General features: G+C 42.0%; 1 protein-coding gene across 2 annotated transcripts in view; it reads right to left on the reverse strand.

Annotated features, from left to right (window-relative positions):
- The window catches only part of sufu (suppressor of fused homolog (Drosophila)), an 85,510-nt gene that overhangs the window by 4,982 nt on the left and 57,319 nt on the right, over positions 1–23,209 (reverse strand). The gene's annotated exons all lie outside the window — the stretch shown is intronic.

Raw genomic sequence — 23,209 nt, forward strand, 5'->3', positions numbered from 1 at the left:
GTGTGAGAGAGTCTCACTCTCTGTGTGTTTGTGTGTCTCGCTCTCTCCGTTTGAGTGTTTGTGTGTCTCGCTCTCTGTGTGTGTGTGTGTCTCGCTCTCTCTTTGTGTGTGGGTGTGTGTGTTTGTCTCGCTCTCTGTGTGTGGGTGTGTGTCTCGCTCTCTGTGTGTGTGTGTGTGTGTGTGTCTCGCTCTGTGTGTGTGTGTGTGTGTCTCGCTCTCTCTGTGTGTGTGTGTGTCTCGCTCTCTCTCTCTCTCTTTGTGTGTGTCTCGCTCTCTCTCTGTGTGTGTCTCGCTCTCTCTCTGTGTGTGTCTCGCTCTCTCTCTGTGTGTGTCTCGCTCTCTCTCTGTGTGTGTCTCGCTCTCTCTCTGTGTGCGTGTGTGTCTCGCTGTCTCTGTGTGTGTCTCGTTCTCTCTCTGTGTGTCTTGATGTGTGTGTGTCTTGCTCTCTCTGTGTGTCTTGATGTGTGTGTGTCTCGCTCTCTGTCTGTGTGTGTGTGTGTCTCGCTCTCTGTCTGTGTGTGTGTGTCTCGCTCTCTGTCTGTGTGTGTGTGTCTCGCTCTCTGTCTGTGTGTGTGTGTGTATGTCTCGCTCTGTGTGTGTAGGGGTTGGCCTCCGACAGGGCAGGCTATTGTCATTCGACGTAACCATCCCATATTCACAGTGACAGTGGAATAAAGCAATTTAACAAGTGGCTTACAACACTAGTAATTACAGAAACATGAATCCATGGCACCAATCCTGTTTGTAACTTTTATGGACAGGATATCGAGGCGTAGTCGGGGTGGGGAGGGGTTGCAGTTCGGTGGGCTGGGGATCTCATCGCTGCTTTTTGCGGATGATGTGGTCCTGATGGCATCATCGGTCTGTGACCTTCAGCACTCACTTGGTTCGCAGCAGAGTGCGAAGCGGTTGGGATGAGGATTAGCACCTCTAAATCTAAGGCCATGGTTTTCAGCAAGAAACCGATGGAGTGCCTCCTCCGGGTAGGGAATGAGGCGTTACCCCAAGTAAAGGAGTTCAAGCATCTCGGGGTCTTGTTCGCGAGTGAGGGGACAATGGAGCGGGAGATTGGCCGGAGAATCGGAGCATGGTCATGACCGAAAGAACAAGATCGCGAGTACAAGCGGCTGAAATGGGTTCTCTCAGAAGGGTGGCTGGCTTCTCCCTTAGGGATAGGGTGAAAAGCTCAGCCATCCGTGAGGAACTCGGAGTAGAGCCGCTGCACCTTTGCATTGAAAGGAGCCAGTTGAGGTGGTTCGGGCATCCGTTACGGATGCCCCCAGGACATCTCCCTAGGGAGGTGTTCCAGGCACGTCCAGCTGGGAGGAGACCTCGGGGTAGGCCCAGGACTAGGTGGAGTGATTATATTTCGACACTGGCCTGGGAACGCCTTGGGATCCCCCAGTCAGAGCTGGCAAATGTGGCTTGGGAAAGGGAAGTTTGGGGTCCCCTGCTGGAGCTGCTGCCCCCGCGACCCGATACTGCATTAGCAGATGAAGATTAGATGAACAAATAACAATAAAAAAACATTTACATTATGGGTGCTATTGTTTCTCTTTTGTAATAACAGGCCAGGATATATTCAGCTGCCAGGTCTATTGTTTCTATATTTTCACCCAATAGAATGCACATTTTCTCCTCAGCAGATTGTTCCATAAAACTAGCAATAAAACTACTTTACATTTCAAGAAATACATATATTTAACTGCCTTAGAGCGGTGGAGTAGGACATGTTGTTCATTTTCAACTTCTCTTGAATCACAGCGTTTACAAAATGTCTCTTCTGAGTTTTTTTTACGCCATCCTGTCTCTATAGCCAGGCTATGGTCACTGAATCTGCAGTGTTATTGGCTTTCTTTTTATATTCTTTGGTGTATACAAGGAGCTGTGCTAACTTGATATCTCTATTTAGAACACTGAAGTTTGATTTCATTTGGCGTAAGCATTAGTTGGTGTAAGCATTTTGATAGATATTTTAATTTGTTTGAGTTTTTTTTTACTGAAGGCTTAATGCTTGGATTTAGCTGATGCTTCTAGGACAACTGGTTTTAAAGGGTCACTCTCAGGGTTGTGTTTTTACATAAATGCCTTTTGATGATGAGTCCAAAATGTTGTGGCTCTTACAAAATTCCAGGCGTAAAATGTCAGTCAGGGTTTTCTCCCAAGATGGACCATTGAAATTGTTAAGGGGCCCCTGATTTCCCTGCCATACAAAAGGATTGGAGATATAACAGTCAAATAATTTAAAACAAATTCTTATTTGGGGGTTAAGTCTATGCATTGTCTTTCTAATTGCAAAATATCCTCAGAGTGCTCTCTCTTTTAGAGAATTTATGGCCATGTCAAAATGCCCAGATGAACTTATAGGCAGACCTAGGTAAGTATAACTGATGGAGTTTTTCAGGGTCGTTTCTCCCAGGGTGAAATGGTATCTACTCTCCTGAGACCTGGACTTTTCATGAAAGATCATTACTTAGTTTTTTTTTGCAATCTTTACAGTACTGTTCTAGTAAGGACAGACTCTTGTTGTAGACCCTGTTCTGTCAGTGACAATGTAATTAAGTCATCAGCATATAAAATAAGCTTTATTTCATTGTCTTCAAGTGAGTGTCCCAGAGGTGAAGATTGTACAGCAGCCCTTAGTATAGGGCTGTGTAGCACCTAATAAACAAATGAGTGTTCTTAGAAATAATCGTTCTTTGTATTATTTTCTTAATTTTTTTCATACAAGACCTTCAATACAAACACATTGTTGTATTCTTCAAATTCATTAACCATTTTAAAAGTTCTGTAATTCATTATGTTTTAGACTATTCTAAATAGTTTGCTAACGACCTAGTAGATGAACTGATGCTCTGGCTGGATGATGATGCTGTGGAGGAGAATGTGAATGTGCTAACAGGGGCGATTCGTATCCTATAGACAACAAATGGCGTTCGGCTCTGGCAGAAACTGGGGGTCTGAAAGACCTGGCAGTTGTAGTGTTTCCAAGTGTTACCATTGTTTAGGCCTTGTGTATTTCCACAATTATTTTGATTGATTGACTCCTATTTTGTTAAGCTGATTTGTCATGTAAAGTGATTTTTATCCTTCATGATTTTCCTGGTTTACAGGATCTCTGTGTTTTTGTTTTGATAAAAGTCTTAACCGTTTTATAGCATTTCAACTTTCAAATATCAAAGCCTGTTTGTGACAGAATTTGTGAATGGGGGCGTATGTCACATGTACTTTTTTTTCACACTACTTTTCAGGGGAGCCATTTTTATTTTTTGCAGAAATGCCTTCATGTGACTTAAACTAGTATGCGAAGTGTAAATACGAATACCATTTCAAATGCAAAAAACGTGTTTAACCAGTGGAAAATACAGGGCTTTTCTTGCTAGACATAATTGGCTGAGATAATGAAGGGGTTGGACATGCTGACATAATGAGTTCTGATTGGTCTGCCAAATCCCCAGCTTTTGTCATAATACAATTACTTCAGGATTTTCAAACACGGATGACTGCAAACACATTGCTAGAGCTGTCAATCACATTACTGGCCTGGATTTAGCTGGTCATGGCATGTCTGAGTGGGATCAAGTTGTTAGAGAATACCTTCTGGAGGGCAATGATGCAATGGCAATCTCTGACTAGGAAGATAAATCAGACAATGATGAGGATGGTTTGATATAGTATGTGTTTATTAGAGACCAACCAGACCAGTTTAGAGTGTCCCCATTTTAATTCTTAAATAGCAGGTTGGGGTTAAGGCCGAAGTGGGTGTGAACAATGCTGAATGGGCGTAAACAAAGACCAACTCTCTGGCAAGTGTGAAAATATTTCAAAGCCTTTTTCTCAGAACTAGATCAACTTTTAAGGCAGCATATCTTTCAAACTTTAACAAACAGTATTGTATTATACAGTTGTGCTCAAAAGTTTGCATACCCTTGGAGAATGGGTAATATACACTCACCTAAAGGATTATTAGGAACACCTGTTCAATTTCTCATTAATGCAATTATCTAATCAACCAATCACATGGCAGTTGCTTCAATGCATTTAGGGGTGTGGTCCTGGTCAAGACAATTTCCTGAACTCCGAACTGAATGTCAGAATGGGAAAGAAAGGTGATTTAAGCAATTTTGAGCGTGGCACGGTTGTTGGTGCCAGACGGGCCGGTCTGAGTATTTCACAATCTGCTCAGTTACTGGGATTTTCACGCACAACCATATCTAGAGTTTACAAAGAATGGTGTGAAAAGGGAAAAACATCCAGTATGCGGCAGTCCTGTGGGTGAAAATGCCTTGTTGATGCTAGAGGTCAGAGGAGAATGGGCCGACTGATTCAAACTGATAGAAGAGCAACTTTGATTGAAATAACCACTCGTTCCAACCGAGATATGCAGCAAAGAATTTGTGAAGCCACAACACGCACAACCTTGAGGCAGATGGGTTACAACAGCAGAAGACCCCACCGTGTACCACTCATCTTCACTACAAATAGGAAAAAGAGGCTATAATTTGCACGAGCTCACCAAAATTGGACAGTTGAAGACTGGAAGAATGTTGCCTGGTCTGATGAGTCTCGATTTCTGTTGAGACATTCAGATGGTAGAGTCAGAATTTGGCGTAAACAGAATGAGAACATGGATCCATCATGCCTTGTTACCACTGTGCAGGCTGGTGGTGGTGGTGTAATGGTGTTGGGAATGTTTTCTTGGCACACTTCAGGCCCCTTAGTGCCAATTGGGCATCGTTTAAATGCCACAGCCTACCTGAGCATTGTTTCTGACCATGTCCATCCCTTTATGACCACCATGTACCCATCCTCTGATGGCTACTTCCAGCAGGATAATGTCACAAAGCTCGAATCATTTCAAATTGGTTTCTTAAACATGACAATGAGTTCACTGTACTGAAATGGCCCCCACAGTCACCAGATCTCAACCCAATAGAGCATCTTTGGGATGTGGTGGAACGGGAGCTTCGTGCCCTGAATGTGCATCCCACAAGTCTCCATCAACTGCAAGATGCTATCCTATCAATATGGGCCAATATTTCTAAAGAATGCTTTCAGCACCTTGTTGAATCAATGCCACGTAGAATTAAGGCAGTTCTGAAGGCGAAAGTGGGTCAAACACAGTATTAGTATGGTGTTCCTAATAATCCTTTAGGTGACAATGGTATAGATACGGGTTCGTGTTAGCAAAATGCCTCCAGGTCATGCAAAGTCTTTGGTCGTCTTGCATGAACCGCACGTTTGAGATCTCCCCAGAGTGGCTCGATGATATTAATGTCAGGAGACTGTAATGGCCACTCCAGAACCTTCACCTTTTTCTGCTGTAACCACTGGAGGATCAACTTGGCCTTGTGCTTAGGGTCATTGTCATGCTGGAAAGTCCAAGATTGTCCCATGCACATCTTTTGTGCAGAAGAATGCAAATTGTCTGCCAGTATTTTCTGATAATATGCTGCATTCAGCTTGTCATCAACTTTCACAAGATTAACTATACCTTTGAAGCTCAAACCCCCCAAAACATCAGTGAGCCACCACCATGGTTCACAGTGGGAATGGTATTCTGTTCACTATAGGCCTTGTTGACCCCTCTACAAACATAGCGATTATGGTTGTTACCATAAAGCTCTATTTTGGTCTATTCATTCCAAATTAGTGTGCCAGAAGCTGTGAGGCGTGTCAAGGGCATATTGTAACTGGGCTTTTTTCTGGCATTGGCATAGTAAAGGCTTCTTTCTGGCAACTCGGTCATGCAGCTCATTAATTTCAAGAATTGTTGTATTGTGTTCCATGAAACAACCATACTGTCTTTTTCCAGAGCAGCCTGTGTTTCTTCTGAGGTTACCAGTGGGTTTTTCTTTGTATCCTTTGTAATAAGTGATTGAACAGTACTAACTGGCATTTGCAAATCTTTGGATGTATTTTTATATCCTTTTCCATCTTTATAAAGTTCCATTATAATGTTAATCAGGTCTTTTGACCGTTCTTTTCTGCGCCCCATGGCTCAGTATCTAGCCTGATCAGTGCATACACGCGAGAGCTAAAAAACTCATTGACTATTTATACACAGACACTAATTGCAATTTAAAAAGCTACTGGTGTGGGTAATTAACCTTTAATTGCCATTTTCACCTGTGTGTGTCACCTTAAAATGTAAATATAAAAAGCCAAACTCAAATTTGCAATAGGACACCGCTCTTGAATTCTTTCACATTTCTCCTTTAGTTATTCTTTCACATTTCTCCTTTTCATAATTTTTAGATTGGATTTTCTAGCCAGTTAAATTAATGTCACTCACTGCATTAATGGCTAGATTAACACCATCGCTATCTTCTTTAAATTTAGTAAAAAGTAAACTGTAAAGCATGTTTTCAATATCAATGCTATCTAATGCTGTTAGATAATCTACAAGGCTTGTTCTTGTCCACTTGTAGGAGGGTGGTAGGGGGTAGAGTTTAGGCTCTAGTTTTACATACAGTCTTGGGTTATCAGAATTTTTTTGAAACATTTTAATTTAATACTTCAAGGTGGCGCCGCAGTTGTCCGCCTCAGTTAGCTGGTGTGCAATTTATGTTCTTATTTTGTGTGTTAAATCTGTGTTCTGCAACATTTCTCAGATTGCTTTCTCAGGAACATCAGGAAAACAACTCCAGTGGATTTATTCAGATATTTTCTCACAACATCTGTTCAATTACAGGACATTCTGGTCACAGATACATCTACAATGAGAGACTGACGGCGAGGTAAACAGGCTGGGGAATTTATTCACTCTAGGTGCCGGGGGCTACGGACTCTGCTACCAGGAATATTCCTCGCCAATGTGCGATTACGTGCAATAAACTTGACAAACTTCACTTGCTGTTGGGGAAAAACAGATCTCTCCTTAACTTCCACCTTATGTTTCACAGATCGTCGCTGTGTGGATATATACCGGACTCAGTGCTGCAATTGTCTGGTTTCTAAAACATGGGCGGATCATGACACAGAATGCTCAGGCAAGACGAAGGGAGGAGGAATTTGTATCTACATTAAAAACAGCTGTGGCAATGATATGACAGTCATACTACAATACTGTGCTTTGTCAATGGCAAACCTTTCTAAAGCCCAAGGGAAATCTGAATTTATCCTGGTCGGTGTTGACATTCCACTGTCAGCCAACGTGCACAACACACAACAGCAGAAGGCCAAACAAACTCTTCAGGTAGAGCAGTCATACCCAGACTCCTTAGTAACTGTTCTTGGCGACTTCAACAAAGGTAACCTAAGCCATGAACTCCTGAAATATAAACAGTTTATTTTAATCCCGACCAGAGAGGCAAACACTTTGGATCACCGCTACACTACAATCAACAATGCCGATCATGCTGTGCCCTGTGCTGATCAAGGCTGCGTACCAACACAGAAAATGGCGAGTTACAACAATGACAAACCCTGGTTCAGAGCCAAACCCAGATGACTGCATTTGGAAAAGGAGGTGTTCAGGACCGGTGACCGATTCAGAATTACCCGTCCCAATAATCCCAACCTCTGCCACTACAATGGAACTTTCAATCCTGGAGGGGGCAGTTGACAGACTAATCCACCCTAAGGCACAGTGCAGATCAGCTTTCTGCTGTGTTTACTGACATCTTCAGCACCTCACTGGAGACACGCTGCATCCCGGCTTGTTTCAAGTCCTCCATCATCATCCCAGTCCCCAAGAAGTCAAGGATCACAGGACTTAACGACTACAGAACCTTTGCACTGACCTCTGTGGTTAGGAAGACATTTGAGTGCCTTTTGCTGTCCCACCTCAAGACCATCACTGACCCTCTGCTAGACACACTGCAGTTTGCCTACAGAGCCAACAGGACTACGGACGACACTGTCAACATGGCTCTTCACTTCATCCTCCAGCATCTGGACTCCTCTGGAACCTACACCAGAATCCTGTTTGTGGACTTCAGTTACGCATTCAACACCATAATTCCTGCTTTGCTCCAAGGCAAGCTATCCCAACTAGGAGTGCCCGAGTCCACATGCATGTGGATCACAGCCTTCCAGTCCAAAAGGAGGCAGGATGCGAGGCTGGGGAAGCAACTGACTGACATCCTGACCATCAGCATTTACTCTTCTCAACGACTCCCCCGACCCCCCTACTCTTCTCCCTGTACACAAACAGCTGCACCTCCGGTCACCACTCTGTCAAGCTCCTGAATTTTGCAGATGAAACCACCATTATCTGACTTATTTCTGATGGAGACGAGTCCGCCAACAGGTGGGAGACTGACCATCTGTTGTCCTGGTGCAGTCAGAACAATTTGGAGCTCAACGCCCTAAATACAGTGGAGATGACAGTGGACTTTAGGAGCAGCTACTCTTCCCATTGCCCTGGGTGGCTCCCCAGTCAAATCTGTGGAGTCCTTTCACTTTCTGGGAACCACCATCGCCCAGGACCTCAAGTGGGAGCAGAACATCATCTTTCTTACAAAGAAAGCACAGCAAAAAATGTACTTCTTGTGGCAGCTGATTTAAAAAAAATCTGCCAACAACTATGATTGTGCATTTCTACACTGCCATCAGAGTCCATCCTGCCCTCCTCCACCACCGCTTGGTACACTGCAGCCACTGCCAAAGAGAAGGGCAGGCTGCAGTGCATTTTCCACTCTGTAGAAAGGGTGATTGGCTGCATCTCTACACAACTTACACACCTCCAGGACGTGGATGTGAGCGGTAATGATTAGGGCTGATCCCTTTCACCCTGGAAATGGACAATTCAGTGTTCTCCCCTCTGGCAGAAGGCTGAGGTCTAATAGGACCAAAAACCTCTTGCCACAAGAAGATTCTACCCTACAGCAGTAGGCCTCATGAACATTCCCCTGGTACCAAATTGACTATTGCCTGCTCCCCACATACACACACAACCCTCAACTGGACAAATCTATAACCCTTTCCCACATACAGACAACCCTCAACTTGGCAAATCTATTACCCCTCCCCACATACATACTACATCCTAGTGCAGAGCAGTAAATAAACCTACCCAGAGAGTCACCCTTCGTCATACCGTTAACAATATACAGACCCAGGCTTTTACAGTGCTGTAGTACTTTGTTCCCCATTTTTGTTAATACTGCTGTCATAGTGCTGTCTACTCAGCTGGGATTGATACATAGATGTACTATTATATAAATGGGTGTTTTCCCATTTATATACTTTACCAATTCTAGCATTAACAAAACTGTGCCTACTGACACAGAAGAGAATTCTATCAGAATACAGAATTTTTAAATAATCAAAAATACACACCTGCGCGCGCACACGCACTATTTATGTAAACCCCTGCCTCCGTCATTCCAACCAATCATCATTTGTGCGGCTCTGTGGTTGACATTCGTGTAGTTACGCTCTATTCGTTTTTTGAGCTGGTCCACATAATTAATGTGTCCGGGGACCCTACGCAGAAGCGTTTGACATTGAAATATAAATCAAGCTTCAGCAGGACAGGAACCATGAAGTGTCAATGGTGTGTATTGTAGGCCTATTACTACTGGTGTAAGCAGGTTTGCAGATAGGGTGGCTAGGGTTGGGTTCAAGAGAGACATCTTTATGGGACTTTGCAAATGTTCTTACAGCATTACTGTTCAGGTGTTGTCCATCATACAGCTCCCATGCACCAATTGTGGTGTGATGTACAACGTGGACATGATTCTGGTGACTTGGATCTCCCTGCTGGCCATCTCAGCTACTTTAGATAATTCCACAGCAGTGCTGTGGCCTAGAGAGTGAAAATTGTTGGTACAAGTGTGTACCACAAGGCACTGTGGGCTTCCCAGTGATTCCTGCCTCAGTAGCTTTAGAGCATGGCCAATGTTTTGGCACCGTTTGACTTCCACTTGAAGGCAAGGAAACAGACATCTGGTGTCCAACTACCTACCATTCAAGTCAACAAGAAGGACAGCCTGAGTACCTGGTCTGGCTGAACTGGTGGATGTGTGCTGGTTTTTAGGAGGGTCTTGCAAGCTGGGTGGTGGGTTGGGTTCAATCAATCAATAAAATGTATTTTTAACGCCCTTTTTACATCAGCAGTTGTCACAACGTGCTTTTACAAAACACCTGGCCTTAAACCCCAATGAGCAAACAACAGTAGTGTGGAATTTCAGTGGCTGGGAAAAACTCCCAAAGAAGTCTGAAATTTAGGAATAAACCTAGAGAGGACCCAGGCTCAGAGGGGTGACCAGTCCTCTTCTGGCTGTGCCGGGGTATCATATTAAGAGTACAAATTGTAATAATTAATGCATGTGAGTCCAGAGTCTTTTTAAACTTAGTCCAGGTCGGAAGCATGACCAGATGGACATGGAAAGGGACAACACGGGGGACGGAGAGGTGTCAGCACAGTGGCAGCTGAAATATCGTCTTGATCTGCAACACAACCAGAAGGACTTTGGACAGGGACAGCAACGGGTCTTTCAAGCCAGGTACTCCTCAGGTGTGGGCCAGAACCTCATGTCCTCCTAGGTTTAAAACGGCAGGAGACAGGGAAAATATTGAAAATGCCTTTTTTAGATCTACAAGGATTTATAGTGGAGAAAGAGAACTGACCCTACTCCCTCAGCACAATAATATAGCAGCTTAAGACCTTGGGGCTGAGTCAGGGTTGTGGGCTGTTTTATGGAACAGGTCTCCTGACTTTAGGTCACATGGCGTGGGTGTTGTAAGCTTGCAAAGTTGGCCACTTTGGAGGCTTATTAAAGCGCCACCATGAGTCCGAATTGCATACCATTGCATCAGAAGTTGTGTCCCTTGGGTCCGAATTAGCATGCAAAGATGGGCCATTTAGGGCCATTTTATCTCAGGAATTTGCAAAAAGGACCAAAAAATGCAGGAATAATAATAACAATAACCAATGAACTGCTGTAACAGAGCAGCATTGAGTGTGTTTCAGCATTGAGACACTATTGGCCTTATTGCACTACTTTTGAGCTGTGTGATCCATAAGTACCATTTATTCATCAACTCTCCAAATGAAGTGTTTTCAGACCACAAATAATGCAAAGAAAAATTCATAGTCATTTTTCTACAACAAAATAATGTTTTAACTTAGGAAGAGTTCAGAAATCAGTATTTGGTGGAATAACCCTGATTTTTAATCACAGCTTTCGGGCGTCTTGGCATGCTCTCCACCAGTCTGTCACATTGCTGTTGGGTGACTTTATGCCACTCAAGGCCCAAAAATTCAAGCAGCCCGGCTTTGTTTGATGACTTGTGACCATCCATCTTCCTCTTGATCAAATTCCAAAGGTTTTCAATGGAGTTCAGGTCTGGAGATTGGGCTGGCCATGACAGGGTCTTGATCTGGTGGTCCTCCATTCACACCTTGATTTACCTGGTTGTGTGGCACGGAGCAATTCTCAGAGTTGGGGAACATTGTCAGAGCAGAAGGAAGCAGGTGTTTTTCCAGGATAACCTTGTACTTGGCTTGATTCATGAGTCCTTCACAAAGACAGGTCTGCCTGATTCCAGCCTTGCTGTAGCATCCCCAGATCATCACCGATCCTCCACCAAATGTCACAGTGGGTCCGAGACACTGTGGCTTGTAGGCCTCTCCAGGTCTTCGTCTATCCATTAGACGACCAGGTGTTGGGCAAAGCTGAAAATTTTCCTCGTCAGAGAAGATGACCTTACTCCATTCCTCTATGTTCCAATGCTTATGGTCTTTTGCAAACTTCAGCCTGTCTCTTCTTTGCTTCTCATTGATGAAGGGCTTTTTTTCTAGCTTTGCACCACTTCAGCCCTTCTAACTTTTCTTGCCGTGCATGTCACCCCAGTGGCTGTTTGCTATTTTTTTTTATAGGTCACTTGATGTCATCCTACGGATGTTGAGTGACATTCGAATGAGTCGACGGTCATCTCATTCTTTTCAACTCTTTTCTCATGCTGAATAGTTAATTTATTATAAAAATATTAGGTGTGCCCGTGTTGGAATTTAATAGACACTGGAATGGAATGGCTGCCATACATGTAGAGATGCTGATTTAAGAAAAATTAGAAGTGGTCTCTTAATTTTTTCCAGAGCTGTATATATAAAACCACACATGCTTGAAGATTGATTGGCCAATGGGGTATGCATTGGTAAATAACCATGGTCAATAGAAAACAGTCTTGTCATGTAAAGATCTGACATTTGGTGCTATAGGAGTAGCTTTTGATGCGTTTTTCACATTTATAATAGCCGAAAAACCATCAAGGCAGAGATGATTGGTCCCAATGGCAAATATGTGCCTTGTGAGGAAACAAAAAATGTCAAATGGAGTGAGTGCCGTGTGCTTGAAAAGTTGTTTTGTGCAACATTGGTCAATTGGAAAATGCTTGCAAAAGGTATGTCCTTTCAAGGTTCTGAATATGTGTACTTCGATTATAATACGATCTTCTGGTAATATGCTTCAATGAACATACAGTCTCGGCTTATACACCCTTTACAGACCTTGGTCTATAGAAGCCAAATATCAATGGATATGAAGATTGGACATTTGTTGTCATAGAAATATCCTTGGGACTGTATTAGCATGCAAAGATGGGCCTATTTGGCCCATTTTAACCCACATTTGGGAATATGATGGCACTGGAGGATAATGAGTTCCTGGTAGCTTCACGTTAAATTCCGCTCAAGTCTTTTTCAGTTCATTTGCATATTTTCTTCTCCATGCTCTTTTTTGCAACCTAGTAGACTACACGCAACAAAACCTTTGATTGTCCGGTGGTCACGCCTCAATAGGTCAGCTATTTTAAGAGTGGTGCATTTAAAAAAAAAAGGAAGACTTTTCAGTGTCAGTTAAATCTCTTTTTTGGCCCATGTTACCTGAGGTAATGGAAAATGTGCATAGAAATAATGATATGATCAGAATACTCACTTGCCTAATAATTGTGCATGCAGTGTATTAGTTAGTTAAATGCCGAGCACTTAATATATGAAAGCAACCTATTTGCAATGTAGCGCACTGAAATAATATATTTATTTTGGGCAGCACGATGATAACGCTTTTTTTGTTTCACTTAATTCCAAGTTCATTTACTATTTTATTTTATACATGCTATAGGCAAAATGTTCCCTAAATATCCTGAGCACTTAATATCCTTGTAATTAGATGAGCGACATCTGTAGACACTAGTAGGCCTATTACTGGATAAAAAAAGCAATTCAGTTCATAGATGCCATTTGTGGTGGAAGTAAACTTAATCGTCAATTTAATACAATGACTAATTGTGTCTAGCAAAATATTCAATCTTAGCGTGATGTTAATACATGACAAAATGCAGGAACATCCCTGACCTTCAAAGTTTCGACGCCGGTTTGATTTGCCTCTCAGATGTTCCAATTTTTGTCTCAGAAAAATTTATCCACTTTTCAGCTCTCTCACAACAATATATATCCACTCGGTAATACCGTGAATCACATATTTAAAATAATTGTACTACAAGACCCTTTTTAAAATTGTTTTCTAAAGAAACAAACAAGCCATGGAGTGATTAGGCATTTTTTGCTGGATCGCGTAAGCGTAGCCAGCCAAGAAGAGCGAATGTCGTTTGCTCGCTCATTGGCTGGCTGGCTGACCCTTGTTAAATAGCGTAGTGGTTAGAGAAGCGGACTTGCGAACTATAGGTCCTGAGTTTATATCTCCTCGCAGGCAAAGCCAAATGCGCATTATTAATTGTTCCGTGTAGGTTATATTACGACTGTTTCTGGCGGATTTTCGAAGTACGCATCTGTGCATGCGTTTTGGGGCAGGATAGACAAACATATTTGCTGCCTACAGTAGTTACGTTAGCCTTAACTGAAGCTGTATACGGTTATATTGCAACTGTTTCTGGCATGGAAACCGTTGCAATATAGCATCGCTATCAATTGCTCAATTCTTATGATCATTCCTAGGAAGTTAGCAGATACTACACTGAAAAAAGTCTAACATTGCTGTTGTTCATTTAATGTGTATTTTCTCATTGAAATAGCTTAAAATTATTGGTTTTTTAATTTAAAGTAAACGTTCTAGTTTATGTTTATGGTTGAATATTTTTTTTATATGGATACAATATAAATTGGCAGCGGGACAGAGCATCTTTATTAGATTAAGCATGATTTGCACAGTTTGCTTAATCTAATAAACCTGCCCTCTGGTTGTGGGTCAGTAATGCTATTACAATTCGCTAGCTAACTAGCTAATAAATGCAAACTATCATTTCTAAATGCATTTTGTGGGGGCAATGACGTTAGCTAAAGTTACCACGTGTAAGTTAGTTAATGTTACAGCTAATGTTATGTTCGTGAATTCAAATGCATTTGCCCTGCTGAGTGTTTTTAATAGTGGCGCGAAGAGCCTAGAAAATGTTTGCCGACCTTACTGTTTTTAAGAGCTCTGCAGGCTCTGTTTTAAAGCTAGTGATATGATACTGATATGAAGATATCAGTATCATATGAAACTAAATGACATTAGGCATCAACAAGCACCAACCATGACATGCTAGCTTGTCAGGTAGGGGGGTAAATAACGCTCCAAAGTTAGGCTTTCTTTGTTTGTTGCATTTTTGACACTTGACATGTGGTAGTTATTCCCCAGGTTCAAGCGGCAAACTTGACTGATGGTTACTTCTGCTGTCAATAGCATAAGGGCATATGTGATATTTTATTCACACTCCTAATTACCTTGTGTTCAGTATATCAGCCATAATATTACAAGGCCCGGCTAATTCTAGCTGGTAATGTTAGTTTGCTACACTGTTAACAGCATTTACATGTGGTAGAAATGTACGAAAATGTTAGCCAGCTTTTGTAAAATCATTAAATAAAGTATATATCTATTCATGTTAAATGTTGGGTATTCTTAATTTCTGCATGATGTTAGTAGCTAACACACTTTGATGGCTAACAGCTAAAACGAAATCATGTTTTCCCTTACAACTTCAGAAAAGCAGCCACCAATCCGTTGTGTTCTTGGCACAGTTGGACAAGCACTCCACCAAACTGCTGGAGGTCATCAGGAGCAAGGGTGGAGTAGTGAAAGAGAAGACCACCAGGACCTTGCAGGTTTTAGATGAGGTATCTATGAATAAGTTGGGTATCAGTGGGATCCATGGCTGAATATTTTTGTTTAATATTAATGTTTAATTTTAATTAATAGTAACTGTTCTTACTCAGACTGTGGACATCACCACAAGAGAATGCATCCTCACATTTCTGATGATCTACCTGGGCGAACCTGTTAAGCACCTTATGAAAGATTATCAGGTAAGGGCATCTCTCTCACTTGCCCACACAGTTAACACCTACATAGTAACATGGTCATAGTATAAAGTTTAGAGTGTATAAGAGCTAACATTATGATCTTACATGAAATCTGGAGATTTCTGAAAATATTACTTTTCTTTTTCTTTTATATGCAAGAAAATGAGGTTCAAGAAATGGAGCAGACAACCGCAGCGATCTTTATCACTGGGAAAGAGGATCCTCTCCATCCACCCAAAGACATTAAAATTGTCATAGAAGGAACAGAGGTCCTGAACGAGTTGCCCTCGGTTGCAACAGCTTTTGCCATGGTCTTTGGGCTCATACACACACTCAACCTAAAATATCCGAAAAGGCTGCAGTTCACCTTTGAATTTGTGCAAAAGGTCCTGATGGAGCTTGATGGAAAAAAGATTACCCCCAAAGTCAATAGACTGAGCACCCAGCTGTACAGCACAGCACAGAGTAGGCAGAGCTGATTTTCACACTTGCTTGATTTTATTTTCCATTTGTGGTTACATTTTAGTGCTTCTACAGCCAATACTTTGGATCCTTTTGTAAGAGGTTGCACTTACATGGCTGCATTTTCACTGCAGCATTCACAAATGTGGTTGACCATGTTTGGAGACTACCAGCCTCAAAGGCCGAAGTAGGCAGAGCGTTCTGGACAACTGGAGACTGATTGCAGCGTATGCACAGATTTGTACGTAAGAGTTTAGATTTTCAGACCAATGGAGAGGGTCAGGAGCTTTCTACCTTGAGAACTATAGAGATTAATTGAAGAAAATCATTTGGATGTTTCCTGTCACAAAAATGTTCCTTTTTCAATGTTTCCAACTGGTGATTCCATCAAGTGACAGATACTTAAAGCCACCAACTTTGTGGGCTTAACGTTTTGTTTGAGCTATTACATATACATTAGTTGTATTTAAATGTAGAGCTTACAGCTCTGAATCAAACTCTGTCAGTGTCAGGAGTTCCACTGTTCACTGTCTGAGGAGCAGTTCCGGGATTTGTCTCAGCTGAAAGAGACTGTTCATCATCATACATTTGAAACAGGTGTACAATACAGTCATAATAACATTTATTTGTATTTAGGATGTTTTATGGTCAAATGTGTTCTGTCAGGAAAAACCTTCCTAATTCAATATTACTACTGATGTGATGTCATCAATTGATGATTTTAATTATGTAAGAAATTTGTGGGCTTAAAGTATTTTTGTGTAAGCCATTACATCAAATAATAAAGATCAACTAAACACATGGTCCAAATGCAACTCGAGTCGTTTATATTTTCACCCTGTAGCACATACTGCCCCACCACAATCTTTGATGTCAGAGTACCTTTTTTGCCATGGACAGATGTTGTTAGTACCTCCAAAGACCTCACAGATTAGGTTGGGGCAGTGTCAGCAGGAGGGTGAAAATATCAACTACTAGGGCAGCAAATTGACCATGTGTTTAGCTGATAGTAAGGCTCACACCTGAATTATAAAATGTATGTCTCGGTAAATTCACCATGGGTACTGCATGATATCTTAGGAGTTACTAGAGTGCTACTATTCATAGTTCCATGATTTGTCTTCTGATGACATCAATAGTCTCGTTTCTGGTGTTCAGCTGAAGCAGACGGTTTATCTTCATACATTTGAAACAGATGTTCAATGTTGTCAGTTTACTGAACAATAAATATGTGTTCTAAAGGAAAGTGTTCTGAGTAGTCATTGATCAAAATGTACTGAAAGCATTTTTTTTTTTATTTGATTTACCATACATTTCAAATAATTTTTGATTTGAGACAACCTAAAATAATGAATTTACTCAGACCTTTAAATACTTTGTTCTAACTTAAAATAATTAGTTTGTTCCAACCTTAAAATAATTAGTTTGATCCAACCTATAAAAAGTGGTTGCATGGAGTTAAACTTCTCAAGTTAAACTAAACTAAATTATTTACTTTGAGTCAATGTCAAATATTTCGTGATTACCTTTTTTTTTTTTAAGTTGATCCAAGTTTTTTTTCAGTGTAGTAAGCATATTACTGGCTAAAAAGCTGTTAAAACGACCAGTGGCAAAAGCAATACAGTCCATAGATGCTATGGTGGATGTAAACGTAATAAGAAACGTTAGTCAGTTTAACACAATCCTCAGTCTAGTGACCGCTGAAATGTGTAATAACGCGGTGCAGTGGTTAAAGACAGTGCCTCATGTGGAAGACCTAAGTTCTAATCTATTGAGGACAACGTCATCCTGGTAGATTTGACAATTCTCACGTCTTTTTACATGATGAAAAAGTTTGTTATCGTCAACTTTATTGATGGTTATTGTATTGATGTCATACATTCTACAGTCATGAAATGAAATAGCTTTGGCAGACTCGCTAGCAACTGTGCAATTCTTATGACTATTCCAATAAGTTGGTAGATACCGGTAAATAATAATAATAACATACTTATATAGTGCCTTTTATAATACCCAAGGTCACTTAACAAATGAGGGGGGAGGGGGGACTTGGGGGTTAGGGATCAAAAGACTTATTAAAAAGAAAGGTTTTAAGGTGCTTTTTGAATATGGGCAAGGATGGGGCAGAGCGGATGTGGAGTGGTAGACTGTTCCACAGTTTTGAAGCATTGGCAGAGAAAGCCCTGTCTCCAAAAGTTCGCAACCTGGTACGGGGGGTGTCCAGTAGGTCTTTGTCAGAGGACCGCAAGGAGCGTGACTGTGTGTAGGGGTGGAGTAGTTCTGTAAGGTATTTTGGTGAGAGTCCATGGAGAGATTTGTAGGTGAACAGGAGGATCTTATAGGTGATGAGAGACTTGACTGGCAGCCAGTGGAGCTGTTTGAAAATGGGAGTAATATGCTGCCATGGCTTTGTTTGGGTTAACCCTGGCAGCAGAGTTCTGGACATACTGGAGTCTGCTAAGGGTCTTGTTGGGCAGTCCGGACAGGACACCATTGCAGTAATCCAGACGGGAGGTGACAAATGCATGGATGAGTGTCTCGGTTACTGAATGTGTGAGTGAAGGCCGGAGTCGTGAAATATTTCTGAGTTGGTAGAAGGCAGACTTGGTGATTTTATTGATGTGGGACCGGAAGTAGTCCAGGATGAAATGGAGCAACCATCCACAACCAGGGCCAGGTCTCCAACTTTCCTGAGCAGCGGTGCAGGAGCCACCACCATGAGTTCTGTCTTGTTACTGTTGAGTTTGAGTAGGTTTGTAGTCATCCATGATTTAAGTTCCTGCAGGCAGTTGACAAGTTGTATGGGTGGAAGCTGGGAGGAGGGGTTTGTGCTGATATAGAACTGGTTGTCATCAGCGTTGCAGTCGAAATTAAGTCCATGTTTACAGATAATATGACCAAGGGGCAACATGTAAATGGTGAAGAGCAGAGGACCAGGATGGAGAAGGATGGTATGGGAAACTGTATCAAAAGCTGCAGATAGGTCAAGGAGGATGAGGATGGTGATGAGGCCATTGTCAGCAGCAAGCAGGAGGTCATTAGTCAGTTTGATAAGGGCGGTTTCAGTGCTATGGTGGGTTCTGAAACCGGATTGGAAGGGTTCAAAAAGCTCATGGTGGGACATATGATGGTGAAGCTGGGCAGCCACTGCTCTTTCCAGGATTTTACTGAGGAATGGGAGTTTGGAGATTAGACAATAGTTGTTAGGGTCGTCTGTGTCTGAGCCTGGCTTTTTTATTAGGTAAAGCCTAATACTGACTAATAAGCTGTTAAAACGGCTAGTAGCAAAAGAGAGGGTAACACTTTATTGCGGGCCGGCTGAACTAGGCTTGCCTGGTTTCTTGTTTAATGATTGGTACTATATAGCTATTTGCTAGCCATCTACAGAAATCTTTGTACAAGAGTACACTTTAGTTCCGTTAACAAACATTCTGTTGTCCACGTTATTTTGGCAAAAATGTAATGGCTGGGGTACAAGTTACATTCCCGCTGTTTAATTAGTGTAATGGTTAAAGAAACAGCCTGCCACATAGAAAACCACGGATCGAAAACAGCCAGGGACAAAAATATTAATCTCTTCTAATCGCGGCTGAACTAGGCCTGCCTCGTTCCTTTTCTGGTTTAATGTTCTGTTTGAATTTTGAATAAATCCACGTTGTTGCTTTTTGAGCTGTTGATTTCTTTTCTGTTAAAAAACATTGTTTGCACTCAGTAAAACTAGATGTATTTATATATACTGCATTGAAGGACGTTAAAGAAATCAGGTTGCAGTTGATGTAATTTGGTCAAATGCACATATACGCAGATGTTTTTGGACATGTACCATGAAAATCTTATGTCACAAACCCACACAACGAGGACAATGTAATAGATATTGAGGCATATGAAAATATTGAGTAAACATTTAGTGAAAGTATAAAAGAAAAAAACTAAAAGGACATTACCCAATAACCAGGCTTCGCAGTGCCCGATAACCAGGCTTCGCAGTGCCCGATAACCAGGCTTCGCAGTGCCCGATAACCAGGCTTCGCAGTGCCCGATAACCAGGCTTCGCAGTGCCCGATAACCAGGCTTCGCAGTGCCCGATAACCAGGCTTCGCAGTGCCCGATAACCAGGCTTCGCAGTGCCCGATAACCAGGCTTCGCAGTGCCCAACCAGGCTTCGCAGTGCCCGATAACCAGGCTTCGCAGTGCCCGATAACCAGGCTTCGCAGTGCCCGATAACCAGGCTTCGCAGTGCCCGATAACCAGGCTTCGCAGTGCCCAACCAGGCTTCGCAGTGCCCAACCAGGCTTCGCAGTGCCCAACCAGGCTTCGCAGTGCCCAACCAGGCTTCGCAGTGCCCAACCAGGCCTCACAGTTTGACCTCACATTATCAATTTCGCCACTGCAGACTGGCAGAGGACAAAAACGACTGTCCACTGACCGTCAACTCATTCGAATGTCACTCAACAACCGTAGGATGACAAGTGACCTACAAAATGGCAAACAGAAGCTGGCACGGTGAGGACGGTTCGAAACAGGCTCCTTGGGGCTGGGCTGAAGTTGTGCAAAGCTAGAAAAAAGCCTTTCATCAATGAGAAGCAAAGAAGTGCCAGGCTGAAGTTTGCAAAAGACAATAAGGATTGGACCATGGAGGAATGGAAGTCAAATTTCCAGCTTTGCCCAACACCTGGTCGTCTAATGGTTAGATGGAGACCTGGAGAGGCCTACAAGCCACAGTGTCTCGCACCCACTGTGAAATTTGGTGGAGGATCAGTGATGATCTGGGGATGCTTCAGCATGGCTGGAATCAGGCAGATTTCTCTTTGTGAATGACGCATGAATCAAGCCAAGTACAAGGTTATCCTAGAAGAACAACTGCTTCCATCTGCTCTGACAATGTTCCCCAAATCTGAGAATTGGTTTTTCCAGCAGGACAATGCTCCAAGCCACACAGACAGGTCAATCAAGGTGTGGATGGAGAACCACCAGATCAAGACCCTGTCATAGCCAGCCCAATCTCCAGACCTGAACCCCATTGAAAACCTCTGGATTTTGATCAAGTGGAAGATGGATGGTCACAGACCATCAAACAAAGCCGAGCTACCTGAATTTTTGTGCCAAGAGTGGTCATCCAACAATAATGTGACAGACTGGTGGAGAGCATGCCAAGATGCACGAAAGCTGCGATAAAAAATCTGGGTAATTCCACCAAATATTGATTTCTGAACTCTTCCTAAGTTAAAACATTAGTATTTTGTTGTTGAGATACGAATATAAATGCATTTTCTTTGCATTATTTGAGGTATGAAAACCAAATGACATTTTATTTTATTGGGAATTTGGGAGTAATGTTGCCTTTAGTTAATAGACTAAAACTGTTCATTTTACTCAAACACATAGCTATGAATAGTGAAACCAGAGAGACTGATAATTTTGCAATGGTCTCTTAATTCTTTCCAGAGCTGTATATTGTTTTATATATTATATATAATTTTGGCTATTTGTAAAACTAATATCTTGAAAACAGTGAGTTAATTAAATCAGTAGCAAACAACGTAATTCAACCACAGTTTATGTCCCATTCAAAAGCTCCACTAGGGCTGTCACAATTATGACATTTTAGTTGAAGATTAACGGTCACCCAAATAATTATGACTTTCTTTGTCTATACTGATAATTATATGCCTCTATTATGGCGTAAAGCTAATAATATTGTAATAATACACCTGGTAATCCGGAGACGGTTCTTATATGCCTCCACCTCCAAACACGGTGAGTTGAGTTGATGCCAAAGAGCTTGGCCTTCACCCAGTTCTCCTCTGAATCATTCAGATGTTCATTGGCAAACTTCAGACGGGCCTGTACATGTGCTTTCATGAGCAGGGGGGACCTTGCGGGCGCTGCAGGATTTCTGTCCTTCACGGTGTAGTGTGGTACCAATTGTTTTCTTGGTGACCATGGTCCCAGCTGCCTTGAGATCATTGACAGGATCCTCCTGTGTTGTTCTGGGCTGATTCCTCACCGTTCTCATGATCATTGCAACTCCACGAGGTGAGATCCTGCATGGAGCTTGACAGTTCTTGTGTTTCTTCTGTTGTCACCTTCTCACCTAGCTGCTTGGCGATGGCCTGGTAGGCCATTCCAGTCTTGTGTAGGTCTACAATCTTGTCCCTGACATCCTTGGACAGCTCTTTGGTCTTGGCGATGGTGGAGAGTTTAGAATCGGATTGATTGATTGTTTCTGTGAACAGGTGTCTTTTAAACAGGTAACAAGCTGAGATTAGGAGCACTAAATTTAAGAGTGTGCTCCTAATCTCAGCTCGTTTCCTCTATAAAAGACACCTGGGAGCCAGAAATCTTTCTGATTGAGAGGGGATCAAATACTTATTTCACTCATTAAAATGCAAATCAATTTATAACATTTTTGACGTGTTTTTCTGTTTTTATTGTTGTTATTCTGTCTCTCACTGTTCCAATCAACCTACCATTAAAAATAGACAGATCATTACTTTGTCAGTGGGCAAATGTACAAAATCAGCTGGGGATCAGATGTTTGGAAGACAAGAAAAAATTATATTTGAGGAAAGGGATCTGGGGGCGTGGTGGGTAGGTTTGAGGGGATGCTGGCATCGAGACTGAGGGTTGAGTTTGGCTACTATTCAGGGTTAGTTGTACTCTTACTGTGGAGGATGAATTGGTGGTGAATTAAAGTCTTTTTTATTTATTTTTTTACTCAAACTGTGTGTGTGTGTTGCTGTCTGTGTGGTTGTGTGCTCGCTCTCAGTCTTAGCGACATGCATCTGTGCATATGTTCCATTCGTAATTGCATTTGCCTACAAAGCTTCTTTATATTCAGTGAGAAAAAGCCTAACGTTTTGGGCCTAGCTAGCTCTGTAGCTAGTTAGTTACAGTAGCTAATAACTAGCTAACACATATAACCATAAACACAAAGAGCTGTTAGCTCATGGCTAACCTATGTAAAATTGTCAGACAATTTGGCTTATGGCAGATAGACTAGTAGAATAGGCTGGCCCCAGCCTCAAAACGATCATACTTCAATTAAACATAAAATACATGTTTGCTATAATAAATTAAATGTTGCAATTCAATATTATTGTACTACATTATAAACCGCTGATTTAAAATAGCCCATAAAATAATAGTCGACCCCAAAAAGTGCACCTTGCATGCAGTGACTTGAGACTTGACTTAGACTTGTCTGAAGTAACTTAAAGACATGTCTGCTCTCACTCTCTCCCTGTGTGTCTGCTCTCACTCTCTCTGGGTGTCTCTCTCTTGGGCAGTTCATTAGTATATAGGGCGTTCTCTGTGGCGCTGTCTCTCTCTCTCTCTCTGGCGCTGTCTCTCAATTTCAAATAGTTTTAGTGGCAGGAAAAACATTGCAGAAATATTACCAAAGCATCAATGTATACAATATATATTGTTGTAAAATAAAGCAATGCATTAGTGAGATAAAAAATGCTGATAGCAGTGAATACCAACAAAAAT

The sequence above is a fragment of the Esox lucius genome, chromosome 6 (genome assembly GCF_011004845.1).
Source record: "Esox lucius isolate fEsoLuc1 chromosome 6, fEsoLuc1.pri, whole genome shotgun sequence".
Classification (NCBI taxonomy): Eukaryota; Metazoa; Chordata; class Actinopteri; order Esociformes; family Esocidae; genus Esox; species Esox lucius.